The 24,762-nt window shown below is 40.7% G+C and overlaps 1 protein-coding gene across 3 annotated transcripts in view; it reads right to left on the reverse strand.

Moving 5' to 3' along the window:
* USP3 (ubiquitin specific peptidase 3) overlaps positions 1–24,762 on the reverse strand; it is a 112,573-nt gene that overhangs the window by 78,055 nt on the left and 9,756 nt on the right. The window lies entirely within an intron of this gene.

Here is a 24,762-nt window from a genome sequence, read left to right on the forward strand (position 1 = left end):
AGCATTTTTAAAATTTTAAATTTATCTTTCATTAAAAGCATTTTAAGTCTAATATTTAATCACATCTTTGCCATGTAGATCACATCCTATATAATAAAGAGGGAATATGCAAATTGACTGTCACTCCACCACAAATATGGCGGCGCCCACAGCGGAGGCGGGGGTTTCCGTAACACAAGACAGCTGCGCCCACAGCGGAGGCAAGGTTTCTGTAACAAGCCTTAATGAGCAATCAGCAGGGACCTGAGGCTGCGCCCCCCCCCCCCCCACAGCCCCTGTGGGGCTTGACGGGGGACCTCAGGCCACGACCCCACCCTGGTGCCAGGCTGGGGGAACCTCAAGTCGCGCCCTCCGCCTTGGCACCAGGCCAGGGGACCTGAGGCCGCACCCCCTGCCCAGCAGGGCTTGACAGGGGACCTCAGGCTGCGCCCCCCACCCCAGCGCCAGGCCAGGGGACCTGAGGCTGCACGCCCTGCCCGGTGGGGCTTGACAAGGGTGGGACCGGCCAGGTCTGGATCTAGCCCAATGGGGGAGGGGCCAGCCGGGTTTGGGTCTCGTGCAATTTTTAGGCACAGGTGGGTGGGCGGGGACTTGACTCTGGGTCCTGTGGTTCGCCCCAGACTCTGACAGGAGGAAGATTTTCATATACATTTTACTAATTTTCTTTCATCTCTGACACTTCTATTATAGAGAAAGGGCAAATAGCAATATTAAAATATTTCCTCTAATTAATCCCCATTTAATGTGCACGAATTTCATGCACCAGGCCACTAGTACTATTATAAAAGACAACTTTCAGTTTATTTAGTAAAGGCATAACCTAAGTATACAGTTAGGAGCACTAAACCCAATTCTTCCCCAAATCAATGTCTCAGTTACATAAAATATAACTCTAAATATGACAACTGCATATAATTCTTGCTGAGAGTGTAATCAGAACATTAATTATTTTAGTTTAAGTATTATGGAGTGGGGAAGGCTAACAGGGTTATGAATATTTTTTAAATATTAATTACAATTTTACTTGCTGTTTATTCAATTTTTTTCCAAAAAGCCCAATAAACATAACAATGATTTTCAAAAGGGAAGGGATATAAAAATCACCTGGGAAGATTTTCAAAACCTATGTTCTACTGAGGCAGAAAGAACGTGTATTTTGAGAAAAGCAGCTTCCCATATAACTGCCTAATAATACAACCCCTTGAGAACCACTAGTTAGCCTCCTAGGAGCATGGGAGGGGCAGCACAGCACAGCCACACACTCAGGATTATAGTAAATCCATTGTGTGGCATATAACATGTGTTCAATAAACATTTGTTGATCAACCAAAAGACTTGTATGCATGCATATAAGCATAACCAATGGACACAGACAATAGGAGGGTCAGGGCCTGTGCTGGGAGGTGGGAGCAGGCTAGGAGAGGTCAATGGAAGAAAAAGGAGGCATATGTAATACTTTCAACAATAAAGAATTAAAAAAATAGTAATAAACATTTGTTGAAAGAAAGTTTAAATTTCTTAGTTTAAAATACCAAGCTCTTCAAAACCTGGTCCCTACCTTACTGCTCTTGCCTTATCATCCATTACAACAGGTCTTTCTCACTGTTAAGAAAAATTAACCAGACCTAGCTGGTTTGGTTCAGTGGATAGATCATTGGCCAGAGGACTGAAGGGTCCCTGGTTTGATTCCGGTCAAGAACAAGTACCTTGGTTGCGGGCTCAATCCTGCAACCAATCGATGTGTCTCTCTCACATCAATATTTCTCTCTCTCTGTCTCTCCCCCTCCTTTCTACTCTCTCTAAAAATCAATGGAAAAAATATCCTCAGGTGAGGATTAACAAAACAAAAAAAAGAAGAAAAATTACCCAAAACGGAGAATAAGGTGAATCAAGAACTGTAAACCCTTCAAATGTATAATGAAACATTTTTAATAGGTTCTCCTAAAGATATTTTATTATAGTACCACTAGAGGCCGAATGCATGAAATTCATGCAAGGGGCTTGGCCCTCGCAACCCTGGCTTCATCTGGAAAGTCGTCCGGAAGGTCGTTCGGCCGTCTGGTCTAATTAGCATATTACACTTTTATTATTATAGATTGTCTGACCTGGTTCTATAGATTAGAAACCAAATTCTATTAAGTTAAGGCAAATTTGTAGATTTTTATTCAGTGGAGATAATTTCTGTCCAACGGAATCCAAAGGTTTTACTACCCTGTAGGACATGAACCAATTTTGTACCTAGTTGAGCAATTTATTTAAATGTTCTTTCTTTAGTGTCAACATACACTCAATTCCTCAAATACTTCTGGAATCAGCTTTACCATCCTGCTGTTTCCCTAATAGTGAGTTAAATAAATCTATGACATATGGTCATTCTATATTTGTCTGGGAGGAGTGGAGTGGACAAGGAAGAATAAAAGAGCACAGTGATATTCTGACCAACAGGGCTCTAACTATTTCTTTAATAGTTTTATATTGATATTTAGAGAGAGAAAAAAACAAGAGAGAGAGAGAAACATCTTTGTGAGAGCACAACATTAATGGCTCTCTCCTGCATGCACCCCAACAGGGATCAAGCCACAACCCTGGCATGTGCTCTTGATTGGGAATTGAACCAGCAACCTCCTGGTGCACTGGATGATGCTCAACCAGCAGAGCCACACATGGGCCAGAGCTCTAACCTATTTATTCTTGAATATGAACGCTTTGAATGTAAAATCCCTTTCCAGTTAGCCAAAGGCCCTACCTTTCTTTAGGGTAACTCACATATTTACATTAATTGCCAGCGCCATCCTAAAGGTATCTGAGTTTTTTACTCAGTTGGGTCCAATTTTGTTATGTTTTTGTAAGCTACATGACAGAAAGGCTAAGAAGGATACCTGCCAAACTGCTAACAATTATTTTAGGCAGGTACATGAGAAAACTGTTTGTGGAGGGAGACTGTTGGCTTTTCATTTGTACACTCCTGTGGTACTGGATTTGTATCAACAAGAAGATGATGTATTTATAGTTTGAATAGAAAGTCCTAAAATGTATATTTTTAAGAAGGAAAATAGCCCTACCTGGTTTGGCTCAGTGGATAGAGCGTCAGCCTGTGGACTGAAGAGTCCCAGGTTTGATTCCGGTTAAGGGCACATGCCTGGGTTGCAGGCTCAATCCCCAGTAGGGGGTGTGCAGGAGGCAGCCAATCAATGATTCTCTCTCGTCACTGATGTTTGAATCTCTCTCTCCCTCTTCCTTCCTTTCTGAAATCAATAAAAATATATTTTAAAAAATAAAAGAAAAAGAAATTAGAAAATAGCTTACATATTCATGGTTTGAGATATAATTTGCAGAATTGAAAAACTACAAATATTACAGTTTTGTTCCTACAGCAAATCTCCTTTTTTTTTTCTCTCTCTCTCTTAGTGAATAGTAAGAAACCCTGTAACTCAATTTGGGAAAAAATAACTGTTGAAGTTTAATATTATCCTCATGTAATTATAATTGTTATAATAGTAACTATGGGCCCAATTTTTTAACTACCTAGAGTTCTTTTTAATAATGAAATATTTTTTAATTATTTTAAATGAAGGGAAAGAAGTCTACAGCTAAATCACTATTACTTTGATGTGTTTCCTACCAAGTGTTCCTTTCCTGCCCTTATAGTTGTAAATAAACACACAGTACATAAAATTTTATAATCTAACTAGTGGCCCAGTGCATGGATTCGTGCACATTGAAAGGAAATTAATTAGAAGGTGGCTGGCAGGGCAGGACTGGGCAAGACGAGCCAGACATGCCCTGGAACCAACCTACAGCAGTCCCTCCCTGGGCAGCCACACCTCGGGTGGCACCATGGCTCAAAGGGCATCTGCGGAGTAAGCAGGATCCCTCTGGCAGGTGGGATCCCTCAGCCTGGCCCTCAGGATCGGCCGAAACCGGCTCTCCAACATCCCTCGAGGGGTCCCAGAGTGCGAGAGGGCACTCTGCAAAGTTGCTGTCATACAGGGTGTGGAACGCAAATGCAAGTGTGCAGTAAATCAGAATCAGGGCCAACAATGCCCCAGCAACAACATAACCCATGGCCAAAGGTGGAATCGTGCAGCCCCGTGAGGAATTGGGCTCCCTCCTCTCTGGTTCTGGGGTGCGTCACCCGAGAACCACCGCTGCCAAGTCACAGCAGCTCAGCAGTAAACCAGATTCGGGGCTGACAGTGCCCCAACAACAACATAACCCATGGTCGAAGGTGGAATCGCGGGGCCCAGCGAGGAATCGGGCTCCCTCCTCTCTGGTCCCAGGGTGCGTCACCCGAAAAGTGCCGCTGCCAAGTCACTGGAGCTCGGCAGCTCCTGCGTTGAGCATCTGCCCCCTGGTGGTCAGTGTGCATCATACCTACCGGCCAGTCAGCTGGTTGCTTAGCCTTTTATATATATATATAGACTAGTGGCCCGGTGCACGAATTTATGCACATTGTAAGAAAATTCATTAGAGCCCTGGCCGGTTTGGCTCAGTGGATAGAGCGTCGGCCTGCGGACTGAAGGGTCCCAGGTTCGATTCCGGTCAAGGGCATGTGCCTTGGTTGCGGGCACATCCTCAGTGGAGGGTGTGCAGGAGGTGGCCAATCGATGTTTCTCTCTCATCGATGTTTCTGACTCTCTATCCCTCTCCCTTCCTCTCTGTAAAAAATCAATAAAATATATTTAAAAAAAAGAAAAAAAAGAAAATTCATTAGAAGAAATATTTTAATATCGCTATTTGCTCTTTCTCTATAATAGAAGTGTCAACCAAATTCACGATCTACAATGGCAGATCGAAATATGTGCGATTGGCACCAGCGAGAGCTTTATATGTATCGCGCATGCAAGAGTCAACTTAGCCTTTTATAGATATAGAATAAACTTCCTTAATTAGACCCGCTTTCTGATTTGGCTAACCTTTTTCCAGCCCAGTGAAGCACCCCAACTTCTCTTTCAGGTAATTGTCAGCAACACAACAGTAAATATCAACACAAAGCAGATTATTATTGTAGATCACGCAGGGAGAACAAAGGGTAAAATATTTAACTGCAGCAGTGTTTGACTATATTCTGCACAATGAGAAAACCTGAAGTCATTTTCAAGGTCCACCAGTTCTTTTCAGTCGAATCTAGTTTCTAAACTTTCTAAATCTCCGTTTTCTGGCTAATAAAAAGAAAATAGGATTCCACCAAGTCTCCTATCTACCTACTCCAGGACTTCGGTGAAGATCAAATGAGATGAAGCATGGGAAAACGCTACATAGACATTTGGTTAAAGTATAAAATGTTTGCACCTGGGTATAAAGCAATTCGTGTTCCTGGGCTGAAGAAACTCCAAGGAGTCTAATAGCTTGAGAGAGGAAGCTGGGCATTGCTATGTGATGTCATTACCCAGCGCCCACAGTGACCATTTCTGGGCTGGGCTGGGCTGTGGGCCACATTTTGTGCCATGGGGTCTCGGCCACATTGGCTATGATTTGGTGGAGTGTCGCTCTAGGGTGGTGGTGGGGCTTGTGTCCCACTTGGGGGAAGCCGAGTGTTGCTTTGTGGGCACCAGGTCTGCCGTGCCATTTATTATTAAATGGCCTATCAGTAGGGAGAGGAAGCCGGGCGTTACTACGTGACATCATTACCCAGCGCCCACTACCACCGTGTCTGGGCTGGGCTGTGGGCTGCATTTTGCGCCATGGGGTCTCAGCAGAGTCAGCTGCAATTTGGTGGGCTATCACTCCGGAGTGGTGGCAGTGCCTGTGTCCCACTTGCAGGAAGCCGAGTGTTGCTTGGTGGGCACCAGGTCCGCAGTGCCGTTTCTCTTTAAATGGCCAGTGTGTGTCATGGCAGCTCCTGCATTGAGCGTCTGTCCCCTGGTGGTCAGTGCACATTATAGCTACCAGTCAGACAGACACTTAGTATATTAGTCTTTTATATATATAGATCAGGGGTCCTCAAACTACGGCCCGCGGGCCACACGTGGCCTGCTGAGGACATTTATCTGGCCTGCGGGATGCCACTGCCTGTCCTGCTTAGCAGCCGACTCGTCCCGGGCCCGCAGTGCACCTAGGAATTTGTTCATAGTTTTTTTTTAAAACTATAGTCCGGCCCTCCAGACTATAGGAGGGACAGTGAACTGGCTCCCTGTTTAAAAAGTTTGAGGACAGCTGATATAGATTGTTGCACTATCGGTATATTGAATGCATTTCTTCTAAAAAATATATTTTTATTGATTTCAGAAAGGAAGGGTGAGGGAGAGAAAGATAGAAACATCAATGATGAGAGTCATTGATTGGCAGCCTCCTGCACACCCCCTGCTGGGGAGTGAGCCTGCAATCCGGGCATATGCCCTGACCAGGAATTGAACTGTGACCTCCTGGCTCATAGGTCCACACTCAACCACTGAGCCACACTGGTGGGGCTGAATGCATTTCTTCATGCTTTTGAATTTAGAACAACGTATTCTAAATCTAGTATAGAATTACTAGTCTAGAATAAAGTTTTATTAATATTTCAATTTCTTAATTTCAAGTTTTTAAAAAAGTACACTAAGGCTGAGGGGAGGAAGGAATGAGGAGTAACTGTTTAATAGGTCTGAGGTTTATTTTGGGGTGATGAAAATGTCTTGAAACTAGAAACTAGATAGGTTGTAGATTTACAAAGCGTCACTGAATTGTGCACTTTGAAAGGGTTGTTATATTTATTTTATTGAGGTGCAATTCATATAAGTAGATAAATAAGTAAGTAGGTATTTAAGACAGGAAAGAGGAGTGACAATAAAAGAGAATATTGACTTTCAAAAACATTGGAACAAATGACTATACCTTTTAATAAATCTCAAAAAAGACATTCTGAATCAAGATACCCAATTTCTTCTATCATAAACATTTATAATAAGAGAGTGAAGACTTATTAAGGCTTAATAAGAGAGTAAGGGAGTTGGTCTTGGCTATTTAAAGGATAGTCCTCTGAAAGCTTAATACTTCCACACTGGAAAAAACATCTGAAGGCTAAGAGTTATAGAAAATAAGGTATGATAGGCATTATAAAGCCATATATTGCATTGTTTTGGGGAATATTCACTCTGTCTATACACACTTTATCCAAATTAAGAACCCTTAATGTAATAAAGACAATTATAAAATAGAATAAAAAATACTGGCTTTAAATTAACCAAATTCTCAATAATTATATATAGAACAGGTCATAGCATGAATAAAAGATACATATAATCTTAAAGTCATTTATTTTAATCACCTTAAGGGGAAATAATATAACAAGGTAGTTTCAATTTATAGACAGATGAGTTCAAAAGTTTATCTGTAGGATGAACCTGTTTCCCCATGGGAACAGTATTAGAGGAACCCAGGCTCTTCTGTAAAACTCTAAATGAACCATAACGTAACTGAATTTTTATAAATATATGATAGAATAAAATCATAATCCCTAAAATATTTTAAGCTCTAAATTTATTATCTATTCAGTATGACATAAAAATATTAAACTGAAAGTTTATTTTAAAATTTGTAAGTGCTAGTATTTGAGAGAAAGAGAGTACTATGGATGGAAAGTTGTAGATGTTCAAAAGATAAGTCTGAGAATTTGTGCTCTTTTTATTACACCTAATTACATTTCAAAGTCATTTGAATTTGCAGTGTATTTCTCACACTGTTCCACGTAGCCACAGCAGGGTCATTGGATCTCATAAAGGGAGTCTTGTCTTCTTTCACGGAGATTATAAAATTTCTTTAAAGTTACTCCCTCCTCCAGCAATCTCTCATTGGCTTCAATTCTTTCAACCCCAAGTTCAGTGTCTCTTCTCTCAGTCTCTGGATATCTCAGCCTGAAGGTTGGCACTACCTAGGCTCCCTCCACCATTCTCCTTCAGGTACGGCTGCAGAACCTTCCTCTGGCCCACTTCTCACCCCAGCCACAAGCTCTGCAAGGTGTCAGCAGGCCTCTTTGGAGGAAATGGAGAATCTTGATCCTCTCCTAAGGCCATTCCAGAAGGTAGAAGCTGTTAACACATGCAGTGTGGGCAGAAGGGTGGAGGAGCACAGGCCTCTAAAACCTGCTCACTCTCAGGTCTTCTTCCTAAAGCCCCCCAAATGTTAATCCTCTTGGGAACCAGGAGGTGAGAACTGATGGGGCACAGAGGCAGAGGGAAGGCATCCAAGGGATCTAGAAACCAAGGTGGTTTTCCGGCCTGCTAGTCCTAGGAAAGGAAATCGTAGTCTGCTCCTTTATCAATCGAGAAAGAAGGGCAGAAAACTAGGGAGTTCGCGCTTAAAGGAGCCTATTTATACAGGAATATTTTCAGGTTGTATTCAGGAGAAAAACAGTTCATAAGACAAAATGGCATTGACACCAAATATAAGACTCTTTCCACATAACCAATAATCTTCAAAATCCTTCGTATTCACTATATAGAACCTAGTAATATAGACTACATTTGATATTCAAGGCCTATCAAGGATTCTCCTGGAATTCTAAAAAAAATTTATAAAATATGATGCACTTAAGGTTTATGATACAACTTAGTCACTGTCTCTACACAGAAAACAGTTCAAGTACACAGCACTAACAGGCAAGCCATTTATAGTGCATCCATTATTGAACAGTTACCTTTATCTTCTAAGGAATGCAAAAGGTAAGGATCTGATGACCTGGATTTTAGTCCTGGCTCTTCCATTACTAGCTATAGAACTGAGAACATCACTACTCTCTGGGTCTATTTCTTCATTGTAGTTAGGTGATGAGCATGTCCCTTCTAATCATAAAACTATTCAAAGAACGTAAGGCAAAAAATAGATGAAACAATCATGTCATCTCCTATAAATTTTTTTTCAATTCTACTTTTCACCTACTTTTCCTTAAAGGCTTAACAAAAAAAAAATTGCTAATGTAGTGTAATTTTCTAAACCAACAGCTTTTTGTTTTTTCAGCTTTTTTTTCCTGCCTCCCACCACCCCCGAGAAGCAAACATATTCCACCACATTGCCCATCAGTAACAGCAACTCACTGCAAATGTGGGGTGGGAAGTGTGTGGAATCACTGTTCAAAACCATCATAGGCAAACATGCTGCTACAACAGTAAAGCTCAGAACATCCCCACCAAAGCATGCAGAATTGTTGAAGTTCAACACTCTAAAATATCAGCAATCCATAAGAAAACACCCATAATATGCGTTTCTTACTAAGTAAATTCTTTTTTACCTAGGTAATGTTTGTTTAGTACATACTATGTGCTAAGTACTATTGCATCCACTTTATGACTATTACTTCATTTAATCCTTTACAATCCAGTGAGGTGCATATTGTTATTTGGCATGTTTACAAGTCAAAGAGAAGTTATGTAACTTGCTAAGTTAGTGACAGAATTGGAACTCAAACTCAGTGTTTGCAATCATTTTAGTTTTAAAAAGATCCCATTCTCTGTGTTTCTCTCTGTGTGTGTGTGTATGTGTGTATATATATACATACATATATATATATATATATATATATATACATATATATATATAATTACATACCTTTATATACATTTTTTAAAAATCTGGGAGGTATATAGTAATTATGAACAATTAAATAAAAGGAATGAGATGGAGGATTACAGGCACACGGACCACCTTTCAACTATACTGTTTGAATTTTTTCAGAAAAAAATACTTCTTTTATAATAAAAATAAATTTTAAATGCCTTAAATTTAACGATACTGGTATTCAAGTTGTCCTAATGAAAGAACTTACTCTAAATTAAGCATGAGTGATAAGTTAAATCAAAATCCAAGATTACAACTCAGTGCGTTTGTAAAAATTTGATGAAAACAAAATTTTTGCAGCTGTTATTTAACACACACACACACACACACACACACACACACACCACATAAAAGTATCAATAGTAAAAGTGTTAGTCTTCTTGAAATTGGAGGATAGGGCACATATACCCAGGTTGCAGGTTCAGTCCCCAGTGGGAGCACATGCATGAGGCAACCCATCAATTGATGTTTCTGTCTCCCTTCATCTCTCTCTAAAATCGATAAGAAACATATCCTCAAGTGAAGAGACACAGAGAGAGAGAGGGAGAGAGAGGGAGAGAGGGAGGGAAGGAACTGGCCCGTAATGTAGTCTAGAAAAGAAGAAATCCAGCTATACTAAGTAACTGCCAAAGGTGCCAAAGCTGCCAGAGTGCAGCCAAAATCAGTCTGTTGCACCCCCCACCCCCCTGCTGGGCATTGGGTTCCCAGGAATTCCCAGGAATAGGGAAACAGGAGATTTCTCTTTAAAAGCAACAGAAGGTGCCCAGGGCCAAAGGATGATCCAAAGTAGAGCTTGGGAAGCTAAGCAGAGGTTTAAATAAGGCAGGAGGAAGAGACCAAGCATGAGCACCAAATTCAAAATGGTTGGAAGTAGAGGTTTGGACTCAAGGCCAAGATCATGGAAGCAAGAATTCACAACTAAGGCAAGGAGGGCAATTATGACGCAAAGTTTATCTTGGTTGTCTTTCTCTTTTGTCCCAATGAGAATATTTTCCACCTTCCTCCTTCTGGCAGCTCCCTCTTGCCTCAGTCCCATTCTTATTCAAGGCTAGCAATCAATTTCTCCTGAATCATTAGATAAGTAAATTGTTTTCTGGTGAAGTCACAGTTCAGTATTTCCCATAACCATTCTCTTTCCATTTAATGGCCCTCTGATAGATTAAAGATAGCGACAAATTCTTTGACATTCTTCTGAATGAGGCAGGTCTTCGTCTGCATTCCTTGTATGGGGCAGGCTCTGGAACTGCCCTGGCCAACTGAATGGCAGAAGTTACTCTGTGTCAATTTGCTGGTCCAGGCCTTAAGAAACTAACAGCTTCCTCTTCCTATTGCTTGGGAGGCTAGCTCTTAGAGAAGCCAACCACCATATAAGAAGTCTGATCACCCTGAACCAACATATTATAAGAAGCCCAAACCTCATGGAGAGACCTTGGAGAATATGACATTTTTCAGGGTGGGGGAGACTGGGAAAGGGAGAAAGACAGAGACAGAGACCAGGGTGCACAGAGGCTCCAGATATGCGAATTAAGAAGCCATCTTGGAAGAGGATGTTCCAGCCCCAGGCACTCCAGTCATGGGTACTCCAGCTGATGCAACACCAGCTAAATTCTTTCTGAATTCCTGACCCAGAAAATCATAAGCAAAATCAAATGGTTGTTTTAAATCACTAAAATGTAGGATAGCTTGTTATGAAGCAACAGATAAACCAGAATACCACCTGTAGAAGGAGGGATATCAGTAATACAGCATTAACCACTCACCCTCACCAACAACTCACTGGAATGATTGCCACTGTTGTTCAGAAGTGAAGATGGGAACCTTCAAGGCTTTCTACCCCATAAGAATCAAAACTCTTTAAAGACTAGACTATCCCCTCTGCAACAGAGGTAGTAAGAGTAAAGACATAGCAGTCTATCATCAACTAAGCTGCTATCATCCTTTGGACTGGCTCTTTTTGTGGCCCATCAATATTTTAATAACTCAAATCCAGATGTGCTGTCATTATCATAAGAATAATTCTTTCTTGAGCACAAACATCACTCCAAGTATTGTTCGGTATTGTAAAAAGGACATTCAAAATCTCAAAAACAGTATTCCTATAGTAACCCCAAAGTCTGGGTTAAATCCTTAAGAAGGTCATTGGCACTTGCAGAATTCCTTTTCTCATTAAAAGCTACAAAGCCTTACCCTTCATACCTTTTGCGTCATCAGATTATGTTCTTTAGAAGCATTCTGGGAAACCTCAGATTTTATTGAAGGTTGAATTTGAAAAACTGACTCTGAATAAAAAGTTGAGAACATCCTACTCCATCTCTGTTTCCAATTCTATTTTTACTCTAAGAGTTCTGACACATTCCTCTGCCAGCCTGACATGATCCCCATCATACCAAGTGATGTCTCACCCCAGGCCTTTGAAGCTGGGATCAAGAGCCCACATCCAAACCAGAATCCCAAGATTTCTGCGGAAATACTAACACTTTTCTCTTCGCGCTCTCAGTCAATTGTTGCACAGAGACCCAGAAGGAGGAGGTAGGCAAAGGGCACACTGACCAGAATTCTGCTCCACCTCATTTTTGAATGAACTGAGCAGAGGCCTTGATCACTTGCCCATGACCTCTAACACTACCAAAAGAACTCCTTCCTTCTTTAATACAAAAATGTACCAAACTGATGGGTTACTCTCATAGGAATGTAACTGCTACTCTGTAGATTCAAACATGTTACAGTGCTTGCCCGAGCCAGGTGGTTTAGTTGGTTGGAGCATTGTCCTATACACCAAAAAGGTTACGAGTTCTATTCCAGGTCAGGGCACATATGTAGGTTATGGGTTCATCCCTGATTGGAGTGTGTTCGGGAGACAACTGATCAATGTTTCTCTCTCACATTGATGTTTCTCTCTCTCTTCCCCTCTCCCCTTCCTCTCTCTCTAAAATCAGTAAAAAGAACATACCCTCGAGTGAGATTTTTTAAAAAGCATTGTAGAGGACATGTGATATATAATGAAGTAAGCATGGGCTTCAGAACCAACAATCTTAGTTTACCTTCTAGCTTTACCATTCTTTTAACAACTTAGGGGAGTTGTTCCAGAGTCTACTTCCTCATCTGTAGAATAGAATAAATACCACCTCTATTCACATGGCTATAGTAAGAATTTCATGAGATAAACAATATAAAGGGTACAGCAAAGGGCCTAACAAATAGAAAGCACCCCATGATTGTTAGAGCCTTCCCCAACTTTTTCCATGTCAGGACATGCACAGAAAATGATAGCATCTGTATGGCATATGCACACAAACTGAAGAGGCTTCTCAGGGCCAGAAGTGATCTGCTTGGAGGAGGCTCTAACCACCCTTAGGCTGAGATTATTATCTCAACCCACATGTAATCCATTCATGGCTCCCCTAATGGGAAGCCATGCTCACCAATCTTTTACGTGGATATCTAGCAATGTAGGAATAAGTCCTCCTACTCCTATGCCCACTTGTTTGAACAAAAGACTGGAAGTCATCAACCACCTGAGAGGGCCAGCAGAATTATCTGGCAATTTAAGATGCCACTCCTTGGAGAAGATGCCACCCCATGATTTCATGAGATAAACAATATAAAGTGTATAGCAAAGGGCCTAACAAATAGAAAGCACCCCATGATTGTTAGAGCCTTCCCCACTGTGTGTGTGTACACACATATATATATATATATATATATATGTTTTTTTTAAATATATCTTTATTGATTTTAGAGAGGAAGGGAGAAGGGAGAGAGAGATAGAAACATCAATGATGAGAGAGAATTATTGATTGGCTGCCTCCTGCATGTCCCCTACTGTGGATCAAGCCCACAACCTGGGCATGTGCCCTTGACCGGAATCGAACCTGGGACCCCTCAGTCCACAGGTTGACGCTCTATCCTCTGAGACAAACCAGCTAGGGCTGAACATATATTTTAAAAAGCTTATTTCAAAACTGATGTAACTACCATAACCACCTTAATATAAGAATCATTAAATTTTATATATGCAATGTAAAATAAACACCTTAGGAAGCAAATGCATTATAGAAACGAATTTTGAGAGATGTGCAAGGAGGTTTAGAAACATTTAAGTAAGTATAGAAGCAACTTAGGTGTCAAACCATACTGAAATATACCGAACTCAGAGGTATTCGGAAATTAAATCATGATTCACTAATCTGATCAATCAGAATACACCTTAGGTATTCCAATATCCAATACAATAAGGTTAGAAGCCCAGTCATTTAAAAATATTTTTAAATTTCTAACTTTTGTTTTAACAAAGAAATAAATAGGAATGATTTCAAAACATTCTAGATTTAAGATAGGGTGATCAGCTTATTTTTAGGGACAGTAGGTTCCAACTTCTACTCTAAATAATTCACTTCTTCTTTTTCACTTTATTGCCTGCTTCTCTTTAAGGGACAATGTCCTTGGCTCTTAGAGGCTAATTTTGAGACTATGCTCTAGCCTACTTTCTCAACCTTTTCCATGTCAGGACATGCACAGAAAATGATAGCATCTGTATGGCATATGCACACAAACTGAAGAGGCTTCTCAGGGCCAGAAGTGATCTGCTTGGAGGAGGCTCTAACCACCCTTAGGCTGAGATTATTATCTCAACCCACATGTAATCCATTCATGGCTCCCCTAATGGGAAGCCATGCTCACCAATCTTTTACGTGGATATCTAGCAATGTAGGAAGAAGTCCTCCTACTCCAATGCCCACTTGTTTGAACAAAAGACTGGAAGTCATCAACCACCTGAGAGGGCCAGCAGAATTATCTGGCAATTTAAGATGCCACTCCTTGGAGAATCTGCAGTTTATAAATACCCCTAATGCTCTGAAACCTATCAGAGAAAATAGTGCCCAAATCTTTATTTCTATTCTATGTAAAACTGTCTATTTTACTGCCATTCTATAACCCCAGGGAGCAGCCAGTCAACAGTATGACATGAAGGAACCTAAAATGAATTAAATTAAAAGAGAGAAGTGCCAGAAATAGATGAGCCTGCGTAGAGGGTGATAAAACAGCATTGCTGAATATGTACAAGCAAAAGTCAACTGCTTAAAATGTACCTGGATCCAGAGCATATGATTAGCTACTACTGACTAAAAATGTTTCCATGGTCGCTTCCAGGTCTCTGATTTCAAGGTTGGCCAGGCAGAAAAATAATTACAATAAAGTATTTCACTTCAGCAGTCTTGAACACATTTTTAAGATCACAGTAAGAGCTCAAAGACAGGAGCAGGCAGACAAATATCTTGAAGTATTCTTTTTAAAAAATATGTTTTTATTGATTTTTAGAGAGAAAAACATTGATGTGAGAGAGAAACATCAATCATTTGGCTCCTACACACACCTCCTAGGCATGTGCCCTGACCAGCTATTGAACCAGCGACCCTTTGATGCTTGGGACGATGTTCAACCAATTGAATCACACCAGCTAGGGCTTGAAGTATTCTTATAAAATCACTTACATATTACTGTTCATACAATTAGAAAGTTAAAACTTTTCATCTTCCTTGATGACACCCAAAATACAAAAATGTATTTATATAAGGCTATCAGTTGCATCATTATTTGTAACTATAATATGTTGGAGACAACCTAAATGCCCTAACATAGGACAGTGGTTGAATTCACTGTGACACATCCACAAATAGGACTACTATGAAACTATTAGTGCTATCCAAAATATACTGTTAAATGAAAGAAGCAAAGTCCAAAAGAGTATACTTAAGCTTGCAACCTTTTGTGAGAGAAAATAAGACTCCTATATTTTCATTAAAAAAAAAATGCAGGAAGGATAAATCAGAATAATTGGTTGTCTACAAGGAGTGAGTGGGAATGAGTGGAGGGATTGGGTAGTAACACTTCTAGATACAGTTTTCATTTTTGGAACCATGCTAATGTTTTACATATTCAAAAAGTAAATAAAAATCAGCAAGGATGATGTGCAAAAACATCTAAAATGGAAATTAAACACAAACAAATGAACTTAACTGTATGTCAAATAAATAATATGTGTAGTAACAGGAGGGAGACTAACCCAAATAACTTTTGAACATATACTTTATATATTGACAGAATCCAGACAAAAAGAACTGTAAAGAAATACTGACCTCTAGTTATAAGCATTTTCTTTGCAGTGGTATGGGTTAGCAGTTCTGGAACTACTTTCTCTGATTATGGCATTGAGCAAATGAGTACATATGTTGGAGATAATGGGAACCATATTATCAGTGTTGGAAAAGGGCATTACAAGTAAGGAAAAGGGCAAGACTAGATCTGTAGTGCGAAGTTGGAATCAATATAAACCATTGGTTTTATACATACACATACACACATACACACACACACACACACACACACACACACGTATAGACATGTATATTTGTATTTCTTAGCTCAGTGGTCGGCAAACTGCGGCTTGCGAGCCACATGCGGCTCACGAGCCGCGGTTTGCCGCTCTGTTGACTAATGAGTTTGCTGACCACTGCCTTAGGGAAAAACACTTAAAAAACATTTTAATAATGTACTAATGTCTTTAACCTGAAGTCAAAACTTCTGGGTAAGGGTAATGACTTACAGCAGTGGTCGGCAAACTCATTAGTCAACAGAGCGGCAAACCGCGGCTCACGAGCCGCATATGGCTCGCGAGCCGCAGTTTGCCGACTACTGTCTTACCTCTTATCCACTGAGAGATCTTAGTTTATAAACATTTATTTATTCCCAACAAAAAGAAATGAGTGCTACTTGGAGAAATGGCTGATTGTAAGCAAGGCTGAGGCAGGCTGAGTACAAAATGAGCCTGGAGCATCTTGCTGTGCCAAAAGAGCTCAAAGAGCAATAGGGACATGTCAAAATTACGGCTCTAGGGGTTTCCCACTAGCCAAATCTAAGACTTGTTGAGCCTCAAAATAAATAACAAAATATCGCAAAATAAAGTAAAAATCTGAGTCTATAACTAATAAATAAAACAAACAAGTGGGAGAGAAAGGAAAACCTTCCCTCACAGAATATCAACTAATATGTTTAGAAGAAATACAAATTAGAAGATCAACATCTTGCAACTGCCCTAATAATAACTGATTTAGTAAAGAATTATCAATGTGTGATAAGTTTAGGTGGAAGTTTGGTAACGAACAGGATATATATACACACAAGGTGGAACAAAAGTAGGTTTACAGTTGTATGAGAAACACAGTTTATTCTTCTATTATTATTTATTAATTACTGTATTATTTTTCACAAGAACAACCATAAACCTACTTTTGCCCCATCCTGTGCATATATATGATCTCAAAGTCTCTCCCACAAATTACTTATTAGTAAAAAAGAGAAAAATGGTAACTTTACAGTGGAAAGTTACTTGCAAATATTATCTTAATAAAGTAACCAACGTTAAAAGGTGAAGGGATTTAAAAAAAAAAAACCCCTCACAGACACAGACAACAGTATGGTGATTACCAGAGGGGAAGGGGGTGGGGGGGTAGAAGATGGCTTAGGAAGGTAAATGGTAATTGAAGGAGACTTGACTTGGGGTGGTGAACACACAATACAATATACAGTTGATGCATTACAGAATTGGATACTTGAAACCTATATAATTTTATTAATCAATGTCACCCCAATAAATTCTATTAGAAATAAAAATTTAAAAAATAAATTTAATTTTAAAAAATTAAATAAAAAGTAATCAGTTAACATCACATACCTCTTAATATATGTCCTGAGAACAAAATGTTACTTCTGCAGTATTCCTACCAAAATAATGCATAACCTAAATCTAATCATGAGAAAACATTAGAAAAACTCAAATTGAGAAACATTCTACAAAATCATTGGCCTGTATTCTTAAAAAACATCAAAATGAGAAAGAAAAAGGCTAAGGAACTTCTCCAAATTAAAGGAGACTAAAAAGTTATGACAAAATGAAATGCATGGTCCTGGATTAGATCCAGGGGAGGTAGAAGGGGAAACAAAAAAGTGAAATACATAAAACAAAAAGCATAATATATAAAAAAATATAATTGGGACAACTGGAAAAATTTGAATATGAAATGTGCATTAGCTAATACTATTGTATCAGTATTAAATGTCCTGATTTTGACCAATATTCTGTGCTAATTGAAAAGAAAGTTCTTGTTCTTGGAGAAAAAAAGCAAAGCTGAAGTATAGATAAAGGACCATTTTATCTGCAAATCACTGGGGAGGCGTTATATAAACATAAGGTGCATTCATAAGTGATAACACACATGGGGTAAAATGTTTACAACTGGTGAATCTAGGTAAAGAGTACATGGGAGTGCTTTGTACTATTCTTAGCAATATTTCTTTGTGAAATGCAAAATAAAAAAAGTTTTTGAGATTAAAAAAATCCCAACAACAAGACACCCATGAAAAACACACATGGTATCTAAATAAGACAAAGGAAATCGTTTGAGCAAAAATAAAAAGGATCCCAAATCAATTATATAGAAAAGATTCCTTTATTAACTTTTGGTGGAGAATATGTTTGTATAGTTTCAGAAAACAACTCCAAGACCATGTGGATTCCTGCAACAGAGAGGAATTGACAGGTCTACTCCAACTACGAAGACAAGAGGAGAAACAGTCCAGAGATGGAAGATGCTGACGACGCCTTGCCACACTAGCAGTCAGCAGCTGTGCGTCACAGCAGGTTGCCTAGGACCAAACCAGAGAGGGTCAGACCTGCATTGCCACCATGTGCCCACCATCTAGATATCATTGCTGACATGTACACATAAGGAACTGTTTGACATTGAAACGGGGACTCAGAACTGTTGGACATTGAAATTGGGACTCAAACATTTTTTGTTATTATATGTTTATTTCTAGTCTGCAGAGGCAAGATTTTTTAAAGGAAAGAAATGGGGAAAAAATAGATACAGAGGCAAAGAAGCACTGAACAGACTGTCAAACTACAGCAGGAAGGCAGGGGAGGTTGGGGGCGGGGGGGCTGTGAGAGATCAACCGAAGGACTTGTATGCATGCATATAAGCATAACCAATGGATACAAGACACTGGTCGGGGGGCAGGTAAAGGCATGTACTGGGGGGCAGGGGAGGCCGGGGGGAGGTCAATGGGGAAAAAAAAAAGGAGACATATGTACTACTATTTGTAATACTTCAAACAATAAAAAAAAAAAATCTATTCTTTGCTTCCAATTAAGAACATACTATTTTTTCCCCAGAACACAAGGGAAAGGCTTAAAATGCTGTGCAGAGCCAGAGTCCTATAAACCTGGCATTAACTTCCATTTACTGACGAATGATGAACTAATCCAATAAAAATATTACAACACTAGAAGCCTGGTGCACAAATTCGTTCACCAGTGGGGTCCCTCAGCCTGGCCTGCAGGATCGGGCCAAAACCGGCTCTCCGACATCCCCCAAGGGGTCCCGGATTGTGAGAGGGCGCAGGCCAGGCTGAGGGACCCCACTGATGCAGGATCGGGGATGGGGAGGGCTCCAGGGCATGTCTGGCCCATCTCGCTCAGTCCTGATCAGCCGGACCCCAGCAGCAAGCTAACCTACTGGTTGGAGTGTCTGCCCCCTGGTGGTCAGTGCACGTCATAGCAACTGGTCGACCAGTGGACTGTTTGCCCCTGGTCAGTGCACATCATAGCGAGCAGTTGAGCAGCCTTAGCATATCATTAGCATATTATGCTTTGATTGGTTGAATGGCTAACCAAACACTTAGCATACTAGGCTTTTATTATATAGGACTAGTGACCCGGTGCACAGAAATTCGTGCACAGTGGGGGATTCCCTCAGCCCAGCCTGCCCCCTCTCACAGACTGGGAGCCCTCTGTGGGAGGTGACCGGGCTGATCAAGGGAAGGCGCCAGCCCCATTACCCCACTGCTGCAGCCACTGCCAGCCACTGCAGCCACCAAGGTGTTTTCATCAACACAGACTCTAGTCCCTTCACTGAAAAAATGACAACTTTCTTTAGGCATTTTCAAGATGTGTCTTTCATAGGATATGACATTTTTTTTTTATCCTCATCTGAGGATATGTTTCCATTGATTTTTAGAGAGTGTGAAAGAGAGAGGCAGAGACAGAGAGAAACATCAATGTGAGAGAGACACTTTGATTGGTTGCCTACTGCATGAGCCCTGACCTGGGCCCCAGCCAGGGAGGAGCCTGTAACCTAGGTACATGCCCTTGATCAGAATCGAACCTGGACCCTGCAGTCATCAGGCCGAGGCTCTATCCACAGAGCCAAACCAGCTAGGGCAGTATATGACATTTCTTAGCACCTCCAGCAGCAGACCTTCTTTTTTTCCTCCAGGAGTGTGGTGGAAAAACCTTAGATCACCTTCTTGGATTCTTATAACCCAAGTTACCAAGAACACTGCAAGTGGTGGCATACAGGAGCTTAGCCAATGAGTGGTCAGAAAAGGTGTTTACGCTGGAACTGGTTTGGCTCAGTGGATAGACTGTGGGCCTGAAGACTGAAGGGTCCCAGGTTTGATTCCTGTTAAGGGCATGTACCTTGGTCGGAGGCACATCCCCAGTGGGGAGTGTGCAGGAGGCGGCTAATTGATGTTTCTTTCTCATTGATGTTTCCAACTGTCTATCCCTCTCCCCTCTTCTCTGTAAAAAAAATCAATATATATATAGTTTTAAATGGTGTTTCCTCTGCAGCTCATGCGGCCCCTGCATTGTATCCACTGGGCTAGGGGGGTGTCCCTGCCACCCAGTGGTGGCCACTGGGGTCTCCACACACCCCAGAGGCCAGGAGCCAGCCCCCCCATCGTGGGCGCTGGGCTGGGGGCGTGGACCTGAACTGCTGCTTGGCACCTGAGCACATGCAAGCGGCTGGGGGCGGGGCGGGAACATCCCCGTCTCCGAATGCCCCGGAGGCCAGCAGCCAGCCCCATCGTGGGCGCCGGGCTGGGGGGCATGCAGGGACCCCTGGGTTGCACATGGCGGTGGCCGCCAGGGTCTCCGCATGCTCCAGAGGCCAGCAGTCAGCTCCCTGTCGTGGGCGCTGGGCTGAGGGCGTGGACCTGAACTGCCACTTAGCGCTGGAGCACACACAAGTGGCTGGGGGTGGGGCGGGAACATCCCTGTCTCCGAATGCTCTGGAGGCCAACAGCCAGCCCCATCGTGGGCACCGGGCTGGGGGTGTGGACCCAAACCGCCACTTGGTGCCAGAGCACGCTCAAGCGGCTGCACCCATAGTCCCAGAGTGGCCAGGGGTGTTTTGGACCCCTGCCGCTCAGGGCCTAAGTGCGGGCCTGTAGGCTAGGAGCGGCCTGGGTCCCAAGTACATTCCTGGGATGCAAATTAACTTCCATCTCTGTTGGGTTGATTTGCATACTCACTCCTGATTGGCTTGTGGGTGTGGCTTGTGGGCGTAGCGGAGGTACGGTCAATTTGTTGTTTCTCTTTTATTAGATAGGATATTCATTGCAGTAATGCAAATGACCTTACAACTATGTTTCTTTTACGTAATCACAGTCTGTCTTGTCAAGCAGAGTCAAACCCTCTGGCTTACCTACTCTCTCTGCTGACTGTGATAACAGCAACAATATTTTGCTCAGTTTATCAGAGAAGGTAAATCAGAGTTTGAACTTTAACTAAAATAGAGTCATGTAAAATTTCAATCTTAGTGATTTAACTTTCTGAATAACAATATGATCCATTTCTGATAGGGCAACACATTTTGCCCTAAAAACTGGGTTAGATATATTTCATTTAAAAATGAACACCAATTTAAACATGACCAACTTCTCTCTTATCTCCTTTCCTTCCTAACATCCTACTAAAATGACAATAGAGGAATTAAATGGATGCTAACTCACAAGGATAAAGAGAGAATGGGAGGCATGTTCAAAAGCAGACAAAAGATTTCAACATGTTTTTGGAAGTCGAAGAAATTAGAGCAGTAACAATCTTAGTGCAAAAGAAGCTACAATCTAAATGCCAGCTGAGAAGAATGCTGACAAGAAGAGGCTCTGGGCTCAGGGACACTGGACACAGGAGACAGCAAGGGTAGGGATGGGGCTGAAAACAACTGTCCAAGGGCTGTGGAAACAACTAAATCATGAAACCTCCTGCACCCTAATGTCAGAACATGAATGCCCAGAGGAACACCTGGAAAACTAAATGGTACTTTAAAAAAAAAGTCTTCATACAGACATGTTGCTTGCTTTCTCCAATGAAGAAGGTGGCTTGCTCCCTCATCTCAAGGTGAAGTCCACTGTAGACAAGCCCCACCCATTTACAGATCTTTTTATTGCCTCACTTTGTATGAAAAGACAAAAATAAAACAGATCTTTGAAGAAAACCTATAGTCTGACAGGATCATTTTAAAAAGAAAAAGAACGCAGAAGGAACAGAAACAATGTAAGGAGCAAGGAAAACTTTAAAACAAACTCAAAAACCCTGGAGTAATAAGAGAAGATACTACAAAACAACAGCAACAGAATGTATGAAAAGGCAATAGTCAGAAAAATGAGAAAAAAGCTCTTGAGAATTAAAAATATGATTATCAAAAGTCAATAGATGGGTGGAAGGAAAAAAACAAGGAAATATCTCAGAACTAGAACCAAAAGGCAGAATATTACAGGTTCTACTCAGGATATCCAACATTCAATTAGTAGCAGTTCCAGAAAGAAAAAGTACAAATTAGGAGATGTAAGTATGGGAGAATGAGTGTGCTATCAAACATATACATTGAAAGATCTCTTGAGTACCCATCACAATAAAGGAAAACTACCCATGCCAAGACAAGTCATTTTGAAGTTTCAGAAGATAAAATACTTATTCTAAAAGCTTCCAGGAAAAAGATTTACAGGAGATATATATACATATGAAGAAATAGTAATCAGAAAGGCATCAGGTTTCTCAACAGCAACACAAGAAAACTAAAAACAAAAGAGCAATGATCTCATAATTCTAAGAGAAAAATATTTTCTAATAGTAGAGTCAGCCAAACAATCCTATATAATAAAAGCCTAATATGCTGTGTCCATTCGTTCAACTGTGTCTTGACCAGTTGCTATGACACACACTGACCACCAAGAGGGCAGACGTTCGGACCAGTAGGTTAGCTTGCTGCTGGGGTCCAGCAGATCGAGACTGGATGACACGCCCTGGGACCCTCCCATAACCCTCCCCCAGCCCCATTCGTGCACCAGTGGGGTCCCTCGGCCAGGCCTGCATCCTCTCACAATCCGGGACCCCTCGGGGGATGTCCACAGGCCAGGCCAAGGGGCCCCACTGTGCACAAATCTGTGCACCAGGCCTCTAGTTAAGTATAAAGGTAGAATAAAAGCATCAGACTTGCATGGGGTCAAAAAGTAACCTCCCACGGGAAGAGAGCTCAATGATGTACCCCAGCAAAACAGTTAATAAACCAAGAAAGAGAAAGACAAGGGATCCAGGAAGTAGATCTAATACAAGAGAATAGCAAGGGAATCACAGGATAAGAACTGTCCAATAGGCCTAAGGAACAATTAGTTCAAATTGGAGCAAGAGGGCTCTGGGAAAGAGGGCTTCAGAAAAAAACAGTGGTAAGAGATTATCTCCCTGTTTAAGTGCTTGGAAAATAATATTCATAGACATTTGGCAGACTTGTGAGTACACGGGAGAAAACATGTGGAAGGTGAACTAAGCAATTTTTTAAAAAGGCAATTATTTACTCAAGGAAAAATAAAATGCTGGACAAAAAAGAAAAAGCAATCACCGTATTAATCAGAATTTGTCATCAAACTGCATTGAGAAATGGAGAGGGGGGCAGAGGGAAGGGTGGTGCAATCATGAATGTCCCATTTACCATAGCAAGATGTCGGGAGATAATGCCTAAAATTGATAAATAAGAGTGTATTACTTAGTAGTATGCAGGAAAATATCAGAGAAAAAGCTAAATAGGGCTTAAAGTGGTTGTCTGTGGACAGTAGGACTGAGGGTGAAAGGGTGGGAAGGAGATTACTGTTCTATTTTAAACCTTTTGATACCATGACTTACTGTTTATATGTATTACTTTTTGAAAGCATGAATTAATATTTATAAGGTAAACTGATATATAACAGTTATATCAATTCATGAGACTGCCCAAACCTTATCTTGAAAAAAAAAAAAAAAGTATGCCTAAAATCCACTATATGGCATAAAAATTACAATAGCAGTTTATCATTTGGAACCAATTCCCTATATACTGTAAGGCTAATTTGTAGACTTAATATGTGTCCTCTACTAGAGAAAGTGATTTCAAAGCTGGCCAAAATTTGTCATGCATATGTTAACAGATCCAGATACCAACAGAGCCAGAAAAGAGAGGGCATCTGGTCCTGCTGACTTGCCACATAGAGACAAATTTTGATCCATAAGGCTGGTCCCCTCACCGTTTCAAGCACTTAAGTTTTGAAATGGATTTTTGAAATCAGTTTTCAACATCAAATGAAAACAACATATGGAAACAATATATGTGAAACCACATGTTCTCAAAAACTGTAATGCACTAAACAAATTTGTTATTATTCACTTTGTCACAAACTCAGACTTGTTCAGACCTAGTTTGGAGAAAAACACCTAATAAGGCTATTATGCTATATCTACCAGTCTTCAGCTAAACACTGGACCTGTGCCCCTACCTCCAAATGAGGGGAAAGGGTAGTAGGGAGAAGGATTAATATTACTAAAGCCAAAGGAGATTACAAAATCAGAGTCAAAATGGGCCACTTTTGCCTTTGGAAGACCAGACACAAATAACTACAGAAAAATTACCAGTTTACACTGTTTAGAAAATAACTTCCCCCATGAAGCTAATTATGTGGAGAATGAACACAAAAGCCATGAATCACTTAAGAAAAATTCTGACATCCAATATTTTCATTTATTTAATATAGCAAGATCTGATGCAACTGCATGCTTTTGCCAACAACCTGAGTAAGCAAAGCCAAGGTTAAACAGCAGTGTGATCTTCAAAAGAAATGAATCAAATTATAAATGTAAATACCACAAAACTATTATTTAAAAATAATAACAAGTGTATGCAATATAAGAAAAGATTCTTATATATATATTTTTATAGGAAGCACTCCCTCCCATAAATAAATTTTAAAAAACTAAGAGCTTTAGGGACCTCTTATGAACAGACTTTACTCAGAGAACAATGTGTTTAATATTTACATTGTACAATTCTCTTCCTATTTTTTGTGATTATATAATAAAGGTTA

This window comes from Plecotus auritus (assembly GCF_963455305.1).
Source record: "Plecotus auritus genome assembly, chromosome: 1".
NCBI lineage: Eukaryota > Metazoa > Chordata > Mammalia > Chiroptera > Vespertilionidae > Plecotus > Plecotus auritus.